We start from the raw sequence: 18,098 nt of genomic DNA, 5'->3' as shown, positions 1-18,098 counted from the left end.
TCCTGGCTATTGATGAGAGAACTGTTGTTCTCCTGGCTATTGATGAGAGAACTGTTGTTCTCCTGGCTATTGATGAGAGAACTGTTGTTCTCCTGGCTATTGATGAGAGAACTGTTGTTCCCCTGGCTGTTGATGAGAGAACTGTTGTTCCCCTGACTATTGATGAGAGAACTGTGGTTCTCCTGGCTATGATGAGAGAACTGTTGTTCCCCTGACTATTGATGAGAGAACTGTGGTTCTCCTGGCTATTGATGAGAGAACTGTTGTTCCCCTGGCTATTGATGAGAGAACTGTTGTTCCCCTGACTATTGATGAGAGAACTGTGGTTCTCCTGGCTATTGATGAGAGAACTGTTGTTCCCCTGGCTATTGATGAGAGAACTGTTGTTCCCCTGGCTATTGATGAGAGAACTGTGGTTCTCCTGGCTATTGATGAGAGAACTGTTGTTCCCCTGGCTATTGATGAGAGAACTGTTGTTCCCCTGGCTATTGATGAGAGAACTGTTGTTCCCCTGGCTATTGATGAGAGAACTGTTGTTCCCCTGGCTTTTGATGAGAGAACTGTTGTTCCCTGGCTATTGATGAGAGAACTGTTGTTTCCCTGGCTATTGATGAGAGAACTGTTGTTCTCCTGGCTATTGATGAGAGAACTGTTGTTCTCCTGGCTATTGATGAGAGAAGTGTTGTTCCCTGGCTATTGATGAGAGAACTGTTGTTCCCCTGGCTATTGATGAGAGAACTGTTGTTCTCCTGGCTATTGATGAGAGAACTGTTGTTCTCCTGGCTATTGATGAGAGAACTGTTGTTACATACATTAAAAGAATCCCACATTACAAACTAAAATGTAGCTGTGATTCCAACGAAAGAACGATGGAGCAACAAGAATGGATTAATCAGAACATTCAGAAAGAATCCCAGCTGAGACACATAGAAATGTAAAGGTCATTTCAGACTAAGCCGACATATGCAGTGTTTACAGTGAGTCTCCACGAAGGGGGAACATTTCCTTTAAATGTCAACAACTTGTAGGCCTGTCTGCTGTATATGAATATGTGTAGCCTGGCCTATATGATGAGTAACGTTATATTCAACCAGCCCATGCAGTGTTTCAGGCGTTCAGATAGTGAAAACTGATGCGTTTTAAGCTCTCACCTAAAGCCTGATGTCTTGGCATGTGGACATAATGTTATAATATATAGTAATGTTATATTCAACCAGCCCATGTAGTGTTTCAGGCGTTCAGATAGTGAAAACTGATGAGTTTTAAGCTCTCACCTAAAGCCTGTTGTCTTGGCATGTGGACATAATGTTATAATATATAGTAATGTTATATTCAACCAGCTCATGTAGTGTTTCAGGCGTTCAGACAGTGAAAACTGATGCGTTTTAAGCTCTCATCTAAAGCCTGATGTCTTGGCATGTGGACATAATGTTATAATATATAGTAATGTTATATTCAACCAGCCCATGTGAAAACGTGTTTCAGCCTGCTTGTTCAGATAATATATAGTAATGTTATATTCAGCTGAAAACTGAAAACTGATGCGTTTTAAGCTCTCACCTAAAGCCTGATGTCTTGGCATGTGGACATAATGTTATAATATATAGTAATGTTATATTCAACCAGCCCATGTGTTTCAGGCGTTGTTTCAAGCTCTCATCTAAAGCCTGTTCTTGGCAGATAGTGAAAATTCAACCAGCCCATGTAGTGTTTCAGGCGTTTTGAAAACGGATGCGTTTTAAGCTCTCACCTAAAGCCTGATGTCTTGGCATGTGGTCATAAACTTTCTGATCAATCAAATATGTTATTTTCTTCTCATGACAAGTCTCTAGTATCACAATCAAGCTGTTTCCCCAGTTTACTGAGGAGTATATTCAACCCCAGCTAAAAGCCTACAGACCTATTTATTAAATAAAGTCCTCCACAGTAAGAGTCCTCAACGGTAGTGAGAACATGCTGTCATATGTTTAAGGGCTGTTTCATGATTGTGATTCCAAAATGTTCCAGTGCTGAGGAACTGTAATGGTTTGAATACACCTGCGCTTTCTGTGAAGAACTACAACTCCCTGTTTCACGTTGCATCGTGTCTAGAGGCGGCGACCGGAAATGGCGACGAAATTGTAGTTTTAACCCCTTTGTGGTTTGTTTAGAATAATGATGTATCAACTGTGCTACTGTGACCACACCATGGCCTCCAGTCTTCTCTCTTCAGCGAAGTCAATTTATCAGAAATGACGAGTCTACAAGGCTTGATCTCTAAATGTGTTTCTCTGTAGGCTGAACCCTTAAAGCTACAATCCTTAGTTGATAAACCCATTTCTGTAAAGGCTCAGGAGACCCAGATGCAGACAGTTTCGAAGTAACAAACGTTTATTACAAAAACAGGGGGGCAGGCAAACGACAGGTCAAGGACAGGCAGAGGTCAGTAATCCAGAGCAGAGTCCGAAAGGTACGGAACGGCAGGCAGACTCAGGGCAGGCAGGCAGGGTCAGGGGGCAGGCAGGCAGGGTCAGGGTCAGGGTCAGGGTCAGGGTCAGGGCAGGCAGGGGGCAGGGGCAGGCAGGCAGGGGGTCAGGGCAGGGCAGGGTCAGGGGGTCAGGGTCAGGGCAGGGGGCAGGGTCAGGTAGGGCAGGGTAGGCAGGCAGGCTCAGGGTCAGGGTCAGGGTCAGGGGGCAGGGTCAGGGCTCAGGGCAGGCAGGCTCAGGGTCAGGGCAGGGCAGGGTAGGCAGGCAGGCTCAGGGTCAGGGCAGGCAGGGTCAGGTCAGGGCAGGGCAGGCAAGCTCAGGGTCAGGGTAGGCAGGCTCAGGGTCAGGGCAGCCAGGCTCAGGGTCAGTCAGGCAGGCAGGCAGGCAGGCAGGCTCAGGGTCAGGGAAGGCAGGCAGGCAGGCTCAGGGTCAGGGAAGGCAGGCAGGGTCAGGGCAGGCAGGCTCAGGGTCAGGGAAGGCAGGCAGGCTCAGGGAAGGCAGGCAGGGTCAGGGAAGGCAGGCAGGCTCAGGGTCAGGGCAAGCAGGCTCAGGGAAGGCAGGCAGGCTCAGGGTCAGGGAAGGCAGGCTCAGGGTCAGGGCAGGCAGAATGGTCAAATCCGGGAAAACTAGAAAACAGAAACTAGAGAATGACAGGAACATGGGGAAAACCGCTGGTAGGCTTGACGAAACAAAACGAACTGGCAACAGACCAACATAGAAGACAGATATAAATACACTGGGATAATGGGTGACACCTGGAGGAGGGTGGAGACAATCACCAAGACAGGTGAAACAGATCAGGATGTGACTCTTGTCTCCTCAGGTTCTAGTCCTTCAATAAAATGTAATGCTACTACGACCGTGGCCTTTTGGACAGGAGGTTGGCAATACCTTGACCATCTATTGATAACAGATTAAACAGACAAAAAATATGTTCAAGGTAATCCAATCTAAACATAAAAACATTCAAAAATCAGGACACAGAGGAACCTCCGTTCTAGCAGCAGACTGAAGGTTCAATCAATCTGTTACTCTGCAGTCTGTGGAGTACAGTCTGGAAGAGACTGCTGGTGGGGGACCATCAATCTGTTCCTCTGCAGTCTGTGGAGTGCAGTCTGGAAGAGACTGTTTGCGGGGGACCATCAATCTGTTACTCTGCAGTCTGTGGAGTGCAGTCTGGAAGAGACTGCTGGTGGGGGACCATCAATCTGTAACTCTGAGTCTGTGGAGTATAGTCTGGAAGAGACTGCTGGTGGGGGACCATCAATATGTTCCTCTGCAGTCTGGAAGAGACTGCTGGTGGGTGACCATCAATCTGTTACTCTGCAGTCTGTGGAGTGCAGTCTGGAAGAGACTGCTGGTGGAGGACCATCAATCTGTAACTCTGCAGTCTGTGGACTGTAGTCTGGAAGAGACTGCTGGTGGAGGACCATCAATCTGTTCCTCTGCAGTCTGTGGAGTACAGTCTGGAAGAGACTGCTGGTGGGGGACCATCAATCTGTTCCTCTGCAGTCTGTGGAGTACAGTCTGGAAGAGAGTGCTGGTGATGGACCATCAATCTGTTCCTCTGCAGTCTGTGGACTGTAGTCTGGAAGAGACTGCTGGTGGGGGACCATCAATCTGTTCCTCTGCAGTCTGTGGACTGTAGTCTGGAAGAGACTGCTGGTGGGGGACCATCAATCTGTTCCTCTGCAGTCTGTGGACTGTAGTCTGGAAGAGACTGCTGGTGGAGGACCATCAATCTGTTCCTCTGCAGTCTGTGGACTGTAGTCTGGAAGAGACTGCTGGTGGGGGACCATCAATCTGTTCCTCTGCAGTCTGTGGAGTACAGTCTGGAAGAGACTGCTGGTGGGGGACCATCAATCTGTTCCTCTGCAGTCTGTGGAGTACAGTCTGGAAGAGAGTGCTGGTGATGGACCATCAATCTGTTCCTCTGCAGTCTGTGGACTGTAGTCTGGAAGAGACTGCTGGTGGGGGACCATCAATCTGTTACTCTGCAGTCTGTGGAGTGCAGTCTGGAAGAGACTGCTGGTGGGGGACCATCGACGGAGGATGCTGTTCTTCCTCTCCATAGTCTTCAGTTTTCTGTCATCAGAAAGGTTCTAAATACTTTGACCAGGGAGATCAATTATACTGATTGATCTAACAATTACACTGTTAAAAACTGAGGAAGTATGTCTCCAAAAGCTAAAAAACAGCTGTTCCATCTCCACTTTCCTGCTGAGCCCCGATAATAAAACATGGACTAGAAAGGGCAGACAAATATGTATGCAGAAAAATAACAACTTTGTTCAGTCATTTGAAATGAATTACATACATTGCAATTGTATGTTGCTGGAGCATTGCAACATATTGCACCTCCCAGCACAGAGCAGGTTTTTGCCTCTCAATCCCTAATGGTGTCCAGTGTTGTTCCTACAACATAACAACACTGACATTCCTGCCCCAATCCCTAATGGTGTCCAGTGTTGTTCCTACAACATAACAACACTGACATTCCTGCCCCAATCCCTAATGGTGTCCAGTGTTGTTCCTACAACATAACAACACTGACATTCCTGCCCCAATCCCTAAAGGTGTCCAGTGTTGTTCCTACAACATAACAACACTGACATTCCTGCCCCAATCCCTAATGGTGTCCAGTGTTGTTCCTACAACATAACAACACTGACATTCCTGCCCCAATCCCTATTGTCCAGTGTTGTTCCCAACATAACAACACTGACATTCCTAATCCCAAAGTGTCCAGTGTTGTTCCTACAACATAACAACACTGACATTCCTGCCCCAATCCCTAAAGGTGTCCAGTGTTGTTCCTACAACACTGACATTCCTGCCCCAATCCCTAAAGGTGTCTGTTGTTCCTACAACATTCCTTCCTGCCCCAATCCCTAAAGGTGTCAGTGTTGTTCCTACAACATAACAGCACTGACATTCCTGCCCCAATCCCTAATGGTGTCCAGTGTTGTTCCTACAACATAACAACACTGACAGATGTGACAACATTTCTAATCAGTACTGAAATTCTATGCTGAGATTATTGGTTTACCTAGAAGAGGCACATTTCTGCCATAACATTTCTGCCTCTGTTACAACTTCTGTTGCTGGGAAAACCTCTGGCAGAGAGTCCACTACAACAAAATGTTATGAAATGTTAGGAACATCACTAGTCTACTACAACAGAACATGTTAGGAACATCACTAGAGTCCACTACAACAGGACATGTTAGGAACATCACTGGAGTCCACTACAACAGAACAACAGGACATGTTAGGAACATCACTAGAGTCCACTACAACAGGACATGTTAGGAACATCACTAGAGTCCACTACAACAGAACAACAGGACATGTTAGGAACATCACTAGAGTCCACTACAACAGGACATGTTAGGAACATCACTAGAGTCCACTACAACAGAACAACAGGACATGTTAGGAACATCACTAGAGTCCAATACAACAGAACAACAGGACATGTTAGGAACATCACTAGAGTCCACTACAACAGAACAACAGGACATGTTAGGAACATCACTAGAGTCCACTAACAACAGGACATGTTAGGAACATCACTGGAGTCCACTACAACAGAACAACAGGACATGTTAGGAACATCACTAGAGTCCACTACAACAGAACATGTTAGGAACATCACTAGAGTCCACTACAACAGAACAACAGGACATGTTAGGAACATCACTAGAGTCCACTACAACAGAACAACAGGACATGTTAGGAACATCACTAGAGTCCACTACAACAGAACAACAGGACATGTTAGGAACATCACTAGAGTCCACTACAACAGAACAACAGGACATGTTAGGAACATCACTAGAGTCCACTACAACAGAACAACAGAACATGTTAGGAACATCACTAGAGTCCACTACAACAGAACAGGACATGTTAGGAACATCACTAGACTCCACTACAACAGAACAACAGGACATGTTAGGGACATCACTAGAGTCCACTACAACAGAACAACAGGACATGTTAGGAACATCACTAGAGTCCATTACAACAGAACAACAGGACATGTTAGGAACATCACTAGAGTCACCTACAACAGGACATGTTAGGAACATCACTAGAGTCCACTACAACAGAACAACAGGACATGTTAGGAACATCACTAGAGTTCACTACAACAGAACAACAGGACATGTTAGGAACATCACTAGAGTTCACTACAACAGAACAACAGGACATGTTAGGAACATCACTAGAGTCCACTACAACAGAACAACAGGACATGTTAGGAACATCACTAGAGTCCACTAACAGAACAACAGGACATGTTAGGAACATCACTAGAGTCCACTACAACAGAACAACAGGACATGTTAGGAACATCACTAGAGTCCACTACAACAGGACATGTTAATAACATCACTAGAGTCCACTACAACAGAACAACAGGACAATAATATCTAGTTAGGAACATCACTAGAGTCCACTACAACAAACAGGACATGTATAATAACATCACTAGAGTTCACTACAACAGAACAACATGACATGTTAGGAACATCACTAGAGTACAGGTATAATAACTACAACAGAACAACAGGACATGTTAGGAACATCACTAGAGTCCAATACAACAGAACAACAGGACATGTTAGGAACATCACTATAATAACTAATAATTTCTATTACAGTACAGGTATAATAACTAATAATATTTAGTACAGTACAGGTATAATAACTCATAATATCTAGTCCAGTACAGGTATAATAACGAATAATATCTAGTACAGTACAGGTATAATAACTAATAATATCTAGTACAGTACAGGTATAATAACTAATAATATCTAGTACAGTACAGGTATAATAACTAATAATATCTAGTACAGTACAGGTATAATAACTAATAATATCTAGTACAGTACAGGTATAATAACTAATAATATCTAGTACAGTATAATAACTAATAGGTATAATAATAAGGTATAATAACTAATAATATCTAGTACAGTACAGGTATAATAACTAATAATATCTAGTACAGTACAGGGTATAATAACTAATAATATCTAGTACAGTACAGGTATAATAACTAATAATATCTAGTACAGTATAATAACAATAATATCTAGTACAGTACAGGTATAATAACTAATAATATCTAGTACAGTACAGGTATAATAACTAATAATATCTAGTACAGTACAGGTATAATAACTAATAATATCTAGTACAGTACAGGTATAATAACTAATAATATCTAGTACAGTACAGGTATAATAACTAATAATATCTAGTACAGTACAGGTATAATAACTAATAATATCTAGTACAGTACAGGTATAATAACTAATAATATCTAGTACAGTACAGGTATAATAACTAATAATATCTAGTACAGTACAGGTATAATAACTAATAATATCTAGTACAGGTATAATAACTAATAATATCTAGTACAGTACAGGTATAATAGTGTAATGAAATGCTTCCTTGTAGGTTTAACCTCTTGACAATGCAACAACAATAGAACAAGTCAGTAGCTGAGTTAATAAAAAGAGCAATACAATAGTAATAAACCCTCCATTCATCAGTATCCTGAACATAGCTGGGTGTTTCTGGGATAGAGGGTTGATATAAAAGTCAGTACTACAATAGTAATAAACCCTCCATTCATCAGTATCCTGAACATAGCTGGGTGTTTCTGGGATAGAGGGTTGATATAAAAGTCAGTACTACAATAGTAATAAACCCTCCATTCATCAGTATCCTGAACATAGCTGGGTGTTTCTGGGATAGAGGGTTGATATAACAGTCAGTACTACAATAGTAATAAACCCTCCATTCATCAGTATCCTGAACATAGCTGGGTGTTTCTGGGATAGAGGGTTGATATAACAGTCAGTACTACAATAGTATTAAACCCTCCATTCATCAGTATCCTGAACATAGCTGGGTGTTTCTGGGATAGAGGGTTGATATAACAGTCAATATATTAAGATGTAAGCAATACAATAAGCAACACCCCCAGGCTACATGAATATAAAGAGACATGAGACTAAACAGGGGGACCTGATCCTAGATCATAATGAATCAGATTACATGGAGAGGAGGGACCTGATCCTAGATCATAATGAATCAGATTACATGGAGAGGAGGGACCTGATCCTAAATCATAATGAATCAGATTACATGGAGAGGAGGGACCTGATCCTAGATCAGCACTCCTCCTCTGAGACACTTCCCAGAAGTCACCAGGACCAAGAAACCAAACACTTACTGTTGTGAAGTCTAGTTACAGCAGTTGTTTACTGCCATCTAGTGGAAGATACCAATATAACACTTTATTATCAGGGTGGGGAGGCGGCTGAGCTGAAACAGAACACATAGTTGTAAAGTCTAGTTACAGCAGGTGTTTACTGCCATCTAGTGGAAGATACCAATATAACACTTTATTATCAGGGTGGGGAGGCGGCTGAGCTGAAACAGAACACATAGTTGTAAAGTCTAGTTACAGCAGGTGTTTACTGCCATCTAGTGGAAGATACTAATAAAACACTTTATTATCAGGGTGGGGAGACGGCTGAGTGCAGGATCCATGGTGAGATGACAGAGCAGAAAACACTATATGGAGAGAAGTACAAATGAAGTATTTGTGAACAATAAAGGACAGAGTTAGAGAATACATAACTGGAATTACATATTATTACTAGTTAGTAGATCTCACAGGGTTCTGTTGTCATCATTTTACCGTACACCAGTGACGTCAGGAGGGACGTGATTTCCTCATATGAAAGTGAAAGTAAGGGTGTGGTTTACGCCTTTATAAAACAGCTGAAACCGTAGCGCACATTTCTCTGGTTACTGTTATATAAAGTAAGGGTGTGGTTTACGCCTATACCAACGGTTACAGATCCAGTTGCAGGGTGTTCATACAAATCTTTTAAAGTGTGCTGCGGAGCTCTGCGAGATTTCTGTGATTTTCTATGATTTTCTGAAATAACACACACTCACTAAACCCTCTGTAAATAACTCAGTTCTAAACATAAAGACTTAAAACTCAGGATTCTGTAAAGGCATACCCCAATCAGGATATGAGTTTATTTATAGCTTCCTGTGCCAACTGGAAGTGCCTTAAATGGTGTTATAGTGGCAGTTTCCAAGGGTTAAAAAGGTCAGATCTTTTCAAAACTTCATATGTGTGACTAGGTAACCCTCCTGAACTGTAAATCAGTCATTTCTCCCAACAGATGTCAAAGAAAAGCTTTCACACACACACAAAGCAAGGATGGAGTGAAAAAGTGCGGTGCTTAAAGACACAGAGAGCAGGCAATGGCATAAACATAATCTCTAGGCCGTGCCGAGTTCAACGACATATCCCGCTTGACCGTAGCTCGCTCGGTCTAGGCGCAGCGACCATTAGAAAAGTAGGCCCAAAATGAAGCCTGCACCACAACATCATTTGCTTTTGGGTGACAGCGGCGGAACCGTTAGGTTTAGAAGCACAATTCAACCACAGGAATGTTCCTAAGGTCCTCCCGATCTTTGCAAGCCTAACCTTGACCGTGTGGCATTAACCCTTAACAGTAAAACAGGGTTTTTTGATCTCACAGATTACAATGACTTCTCTCCCCATAGGAATACATTGCCTGCACCCCTAATTTCAACCTCAGGCCTATGAGGGTTATGAATGCCTTATGAACCTGTCTTCGATAACAGTCCATCAGGCCACTATGAGGTCTACCCCTGTGTCGATTCTAAGCTTCCTGGAGCAACCGGAAGTGGTTAAAATCACCCTAAAAGTGTATACCCATACCCTGCCAGCAGTTTGATAGACATAGTGCATTCAACCCTGTGTAAATCAGTCAGTTCTTAACGTAAGGACTTAAAACTCAGGATTCTGTAAAAGCATACCCCAATGATGATATGTGTTGACTTATAGCTTCCTGTGCCAACCGGAAGTGCCATAATTGGTGTCTCAGGGGCTGTTTCGAGGGGTTAAAAAAGTCAGATCTTTCCAAAACTTCATATATGTGATTAGGCAACCCCCATGAACTGTAAATCAGTCATTTTTCCCATAAAATTTCAAAGGAAAAATAAATCACACTAAAACACAACTTGGATGGAGGGACGTATTGGGGTGCGTAGAGACAGACAGTGACTGCAATAGTTAGCTTTGTTCGAGCTAAAAAAGAACCGTCAGACCTAGAGTTCCGAAACTTTAGAATCCTGTTCTAGACCTCCGGTCGATAGTGCGTGGTGAGTTACGTGGCTCTAGTTACGTGAGTTACGTGACTAGGTGCATTGCGACCGTCTCGGCCCATAGAGACGGACCCCAACGTTTCTGTCCGATATCTCATTCAAGGACCCCGTAGCAAGGCATGGAAAAAAGTGGATTTTCAGCACCAATTAGGGTTTTGCTCGGACACCAAATGACCGATCGAGCCGAAACTTGGGATTCGGGGTCGCCTCAGCTAGGCCTACACATAACATAAGAAATGGACCCGCAGCTAGAACGTAACTACGTGTTTTATGTTTTTTTTATGGTTTGAACCGAAGGCGTTGTGAATTTTGGGCCAGCTCTGAAGTATGTGATAGTTGGCTACTAAACGAGTTGGAAAAAGTGGGTTTGGTGTCAGTTTGTATCAGTTTGGTGTCAGAATGATATCTAATTGACTGATGGACGGTGACTTGCTGGTGACTCTTGTCCATTTGCAATATGTTTAAACAGTGAGGTACCATCACCAAAGTGACATTCTGAAATCAACCCTAACGAGCGATTGAGATGAACCAGAATCACTGCCCAGCCATCCCGAGTTCATCGGGCCAGTCAATTTCACATTCCTGCAGGATTTTTATAGCATGACAAATTCGTGATGGTACCTGCCCATTGAACCATATTGCAAATGCACAGTGACTTTGCAAAAGTAACAAAACATAAACAAATGGACATAATGAAATCACCATATTTGTATTTTTGGGTTACCAGTTGCACAACAATGCACGTACACTTGCAATATGATTCAATAGTGAAAAACATCACAAAATGGACATGATGAAGTCAACACAACGAGCGATGGAAAGGAGCAACTATCACTGCCAGGCCATCCCGAGTTCATCTGGCCAGTCAATTTTGCATTTCTGCAGGATTTTTGAGCATGTCAAATTTCTTATGGTAAATGCCCATTGAACCATATTGCAAATGCACGTACACTTGCAATAAGATTCAACAGTGAAAAAACATCACAAAATGGACATGATGAAGTCAACACAACAAGCGATGGAAAGGAGCAACTATCACTGCCAGGCCATCCTGTGTTCATGGTCGCCCACGAGATCCTCCCGGTCAGGGCCGTTATGCACTCACGGGGCATGGCGAGGACATCCGCGTGCCCCCGACCAGGCTGCGGCCAAGAAGAGTCGGTGAGGCACATGCTCTGGGAGTGCAGAGCCGCCAGGGACCTGTGGAAGGAAGCAGGCCCCCTGATCACCTCGTGTCTGCCAGCAGGGGAGGACCTAACACCTCAGCTCGTGCTGTATGGGGTGGGCCGAAGGCCCATTTCATCGAAGACCTTCACCAAGCTCTGGCCCACCCTCACGTGCCTGAAGGAAGCACTGTGGCCCTCCCGTAACCTGCTGGTAGCGAAAAACGTAGAGACCACCCCCCAGGCAGTGGCCATGGTAGCCACGGAAGCCCTGGGGTGGTACGAAAGGAAGGGGGCCTCGACCCCAGGCGAAGGGTCCCCCACAACACCCTAGGTCCCGGCGGCCACGGCCTGACAGCGCTGCGGCGCCTAGGGCGATGCGCCTAGGGGAGGGATCTCCTCTGGGCCCCGAAGGACGGGACGATGATCTATTCAGAAGAGCAGGATGAGGTGAGCTTGATAACGACTCACCCCGCTCCTGTACAAGGGACTGAAGACAGCTTTTTAACAAAGTGGCTTTTTAACATGTTTTTCATGTCTTAAAAATGTTTTACCTTTGTTAGATCATTAGTACACATTTTAAATGGCTTTACAGATTTGATGTTTTTACAAGGAAAGTACTTTTATCAATGGTTGTTTTCATTGGTTTTAACAACATGTACTTTTTAACAAATTTAAATGTAACTTTCAAATGCTGTGTTTTATGCTTTGTTGCCGTTTTTATGTGTATAAATGATGTAAAAAATGTATGAGCTTTTTAAAGGAATTGTGCCAATAAAACTTTTTCAAAAGAAAAATTAGTTAGTCTTCAGGCCTTGTGGGCGGGTTTTGAGTAGTCAATGACGTTCAATAATTATTTGTCACTGTGTAAATGAGAACAATATGACCTTCAATAATTAGTTGACACTGTGTTAACCACAACCACCATGTTGGATCTCTGTTTAGTTGTCACTGTGTTAACCACAACCACCATGTTGGATCTCTGTTTAGTTGTCACTGTGTTAACCACAACCACCATGTTGGATCTCTGTTTAGTTGTCACTGTGTTAACCACAACCAACATGTTGGATCTCTGTTTAGTTGTCACTGTGTTAACCACAACCACCATGTTGGATCTCTGTTTAGTTGTCACTGTGTTAACCACAACCAACATGTTGGATCTCTGTTTAGTTGTCACTGTGTTAACCACAACCACCATGTTGGATCTCTGTTTAGTTGTCACTGTGTTAACCACAACCACCATGTTGGATCTCTGTTTAGTTGTCACTGTGTTAACCACAACCAACATGTTGGATCTCTGTTTAGTTGTCACTGTGTTAACCACAACCACCATGTTGGATCTCTGTTTAGTTGTCACTGTGTTAACCACAACCAACATGCTGGATCTCTGTTTAGTTGTCACTGTGTTAACCACAACCAACATGTTGGATCTCTGTTTAGTTGTCACTGTGTTAACCACAACCAACATGTTGGATCTCTGTTTAGTTGACACTGTGTCTAAAACAATCCAACATGGGGATCTCTGTTTAGGGGACCCTGCCTCAAAAATGAGTCTCTCTGGGGAGAGAGAGGAGGGACCTGCCTCTAAAATGAGTCTCTCTGGGGAACATGACACCGAAACTAAGAGGTGAGATGACAATATTGTTTAAGAATGTATATTCTAAAACTTTTTTAAATCAGAAAATATTGCTTATGTGTACATTCTATATACTGTAACTATATACTATATACTACATTCTACATATTGTAACTATATACCATATACTACATTCTATATACTATAACTATATACTACATTCTATATACTGTAACTATATACTATATACTATTCTATATACTGTAACTATATACTATATACTACATTCTATATACTGTAACTATATACTATATACTACATTCTATATACTGTAACTATATACTATATACTATATACTGTAACTATATACCATATACTACATTCTATATACTGTAACTATATACTATATACTACATTCTATATACTGTAACTATATACTATATACTACATTCTATATACTGTAACTATATACTATATACTACATTCTATATACTGTAACTATATACTATATACTACATTCTATATACTGTAACTATATACTATATACTACATTCTATATACTGTAACTATATACTATATACTACATTCTATATACTGTAACTATATACTATATACTACATTCTATATACTGTAACTATATACTATATACTACATTCTATATACTGTAACTATATACTATATACTACATTCTATATACTGTAACTATATACTATATACTACATTCTATATACTGTAACTATATACTATATACTACATTCTATATACTGTAACTATATACTATATACTACATTCTATATACTGTAACTATATACTATATACTACATTCTATATACTGTAACTATATACTATATACTACATTCTATATACTGTAACTATATACTATATACTACATTCTATATACTGTAACTATATACCATATACTACATTCTATATACTGTACCTATATACTATATACTGTAACTATATACTATATACTATATACTACATTCTATATACTGTAACTATATACTATATACTACATTCTATATACTGTAACTTCTAGATTTTGTTTTGTTTTGTTGTTGATCCATTTTTCATCAAATCAAGTCTGTCTTTTTTAAGTGAAATTTACCCACTTTAGAAGCCTTTATAAAGACTTGAAGTCATTTAATAATTTCTACAAACAATCAAATATAATTTATCAACATTTCTGAAAGTGGGGTCTGTGCATTTCTGAAAGCATTTCTGAAAGTGGACACAGTGTTTTGGAATGAAACTCTTCTTCTGTTTCCCCATCTGAGCTCAGAGTAGATGAGAGATGTAATGTTTGTCTCTGCTGTGTTGAAGTCCAATCCAGCAGGAGAGACCAGCCTCCCCTGTTCCCAGCTGTGTGTCCATGAAGAGTGACTGGTCTATGTTTCAACCTATAAACTTTAGAGAGGGAGACTTTTCTACTGAACAAAGGTAAGAAGAACTCATGGGTCCTGGTCAGTGAGTTAAACAACACTGTCTCTAGTCATTTCTCCTCTCCCATTTTCCCATTTATTGTTGTTGTTTTCATAATCCATAGGCTAATCCTTTTGTCAATTTTCATAGTCCTAAAACAATATTAAACAAACACAACATTCCCTCCCTGTGTGTGTGTGTGTGTGTGTGTGTGTGTGTGTGTGTGTGTGTGTGTGTGTGTGTGTGTGTGTGTGTGTGTGTGTGTGTGTGTGTGTGTGTGTGTGTGTGTGTGTGTGTACTCCCTGGATGAGGAGATGTAATCTCATGTTTTGTCCACAGAAACCAACAGGAGAGATCAGAGTCAGAGATTCTCAGTGGTCAGTCTTCCCAGAGTCATCAAACAGACCTGGCCTCCATATTCAGTGTACGTGGTCCTGTTATGTACATTTGTTTTTGTTTACCTCAAGTAAAGTTGATCTGTCAATCATTCATTAATGTGTTAATGAGAAAGCATTTAGTCTCTTGCTTAACTTATTTACTTGATTTATTTCAGTTGCTTGAAGAGAAAATCATGACATTTGTGAAGAACGAGCTGGAGATGTTCAGGAGGATTCTTAGTCCAGAACTCCCAGAAGGCTTTGAGAGTCAGAAGCAGGATAAGGAAGTGGTGGATGCTGAAGATGAGAAGCAGGAGAGCAGTGCCAGAGAGGGGGCTCTGAAGATCACACTGCACGTCCTGAGGAAAATGAACCAGAAGGAGCTTGCTGACACACTGGAGAAAAGTAAGATCTGTCTGCCTCATGATGAATGCTGTTTTATAACATTTAAAAGCTGTAGCTAAAGTACAGCTAAAGTAGCTGTGTAACTCAATGATATTGTAGCAGCCTTAACACAACACCTAGTGACCTCATCAAGTAGCAGCAGGGATGTGTTGATTAATTTAGAGAGAGACTACATTAATAATACCATCAATAATATCAATAATAATATAATCAGTCACACCAGTCTGTAATGCATTATGAAAACGTTTATACAGACAGTTAAGATAATAAATTATTATAATTTTACTTTATAACAGTCCTTCAATAATGTAGGCATTAAAACAGACGTAATATTAATAACCTCTGTGTTATTTCTAGATTCAGATGAGCTTGCTGTGATTTGCCAACGTGAACTCAAATCTAATCTAAAGAAGAAGTTTCAATGTGTATTTGAGGGGATCGCTAAACAAGGAAGCCCAACACTTCTCAATAAGATCTACACAGAGCTCTACATCACAGAGGGTGGAACAGGAGAGGTCAATAATGAACATGAGCTGAGACAGATTGAGACAACAACCAGGAAACAAGCAAGACCAGAGACTGCAATCAAATGTAACGACATCTTCAAACCCGTAACTGGACAAGACAAACTTATCAGAACTGTGCTGACAAAGGGAGTCGCTGGCATTGGAAAAACAGTCTCTGTGCAGAAGTTCATTCTGGATTGGGCTGAAGGAAAAGCAAATCAGGATGTCCAATTTGTATTTTCATTCCCTTTTCGGGAGCTGAATTTGATGAAAAAGGACAAACACACTTTCATTGAACTTCTCAATCACTTCTCAATGGAAACCAAACAATCAGGAATCTCCAACTACAACAAGTACAAAGTTCTGTTCATATTTGACGGTCTGGATGAGTGCCGACTGCCCCTAGACTTCCAGAAGAACAAGATCTGTTGGGACGTCACAGAGTCAACCTCAGTGGATGTTCTGCTGACAAATCTCATCAAGGGAAATCTGCTTCCCTCTGCTCTCCTCTGGATAACTACCCGACCTGCAGCAGCCAATAAGATCCCTTCAGGGTGTGTTGACCAGGTGACAGAGGTACGAGGGTTCAATGACCCACAGAAGGAGGAGTACTTCAGGAAGAGATTCAGTGATGAGGACCTGGCCAGCAGAATCATCTCACACATAAAGACATCAAGGAGCCTCCACATCATGTGCCACATTCCAGTCTTCTGTTGGATTTCTGCAACAGTCCTTGAACACATGCTGAAACATAAGAGAGAAGAGATGCCCAAGACTCTGACTGAGATGTACACACACCTTGTGGTGTTTCATACCAAACAGAAGAATGAAAAGTATCTTGGGAAAGAAGAGACAGGTCCACACTGGAATAAAGAGAGCATTCTGTCACTGGGAAAACTGGCTTTTCAACAGCTTGTGAATGGCAATCTGATTTTCTATGAAGAAGACCTGAAAGAGGCTGGCATTGATGTCAATGAAGCCTCAGTGTACTCAGGATTGTGCACACAGCTCTTTAAAGAGGAATGTGGGCTGTACCAGGACAAGGTGTACTGCTTTGTTCATCTGAGCATTCAGGAGTTTCTGGCTGCTGTATATGTGTTCCTCTCATTCATCAACAACAATGAGAATCTAATGGACAAACTTCAAACAAAGCACTTTTCTGTGAGAGATCAAACAAAGAAGTTACTTTCTACAAGAGTGCTGTGGATAAAGCCTTACAAAGTGAGACGGGAAACCTGGACCTTTTCCTCCGCTTCCTTCTGGGCCTCTCACTGGAGTCCAATCAGAAGCACTTACAAGGTCTACTGACAAAGTCAAGAAGCAGCTCACAGAGCCACGAAGAAACAGTCAAGTACATCAAGGAGAAGATCAGGATGAATCTCTCTCCAGAGCGGAGCATCAATCTGTTCCACTGTCTGAATGAACTGAATGACCATTCTCTAGTGGAGGAGATCCAAAGCTACCTGAGATCAGGAAGTCTCTCAGAACCCAACCTGTCACCTGCACAGTGGTCAGCTCTGGTCTTTGTGTTGCTGACTTCAGAAAAGGAGCTGGATGTGTTTGACCTGAAGAAATACTCCAGATCAGAGGAAGGTCTTCTGAGGCTGCTGCCAGTGGTCAAAGCCTCCAGAGCTGTTCTGTGAGTAAATTAAAAAAACACATCAGAACTAATCATCAGGAAGCATTATCCAGTTTAGAGAAAATGATGTATTATAATATGTATATAATATTATATTGAAAAACATATTGAATAAATGCATTGATTTTCACATTAGTATAACAATATGACCACACAGTTCTAGGAGATGTAAGATTAATCTATATGTTGTTTTGGATAATTAACCAAATGCATCTGCCATTGTCCTTCTACACTACTCATTAAATGAACAGTGTGTTTGTGAAGTCATGATGATCTCTTTGTCAGGCTGTCAGGCTGTGGA

The 18,098-nt window shown here is 41.7% G+C and overlaps 1 pseudogene; it reads left to right on the top strand.

The window, feature by feature from the left end:
• The first annotated feature begins 14,722 nt into the window (after positions 1-14,722).
• Positions 14,723-17,801, top strand: LOC121844398 (annotated as a pseudogene).
• The last annotated feature ends 297 nt before the right edge of the window (positions 17,802-18,098 follow it).

This window comes from Oncorhynchus tshawytscha, unplaced genomic scaffold (assembly GCF_018296145.1).
Source record: "Oncorhynchus tshawytscha isolate Ot180627B unplaced genomic scaffold, Otsh_v2.0 Un_contig_898_pilon_pilon, whole genome shotgun sequence".
Taxonomy (NCBI): domain Eukaryota; kingdom Metazoa; phylum Chordata; class Actinopteri; order Salmoniformes; family Salmonidae; genus Oncorhynchus; species Oncorhynchus tshawytscha.
This window is presented reverse-complemented; position numbering and strand designations above follow the sequence as displayed.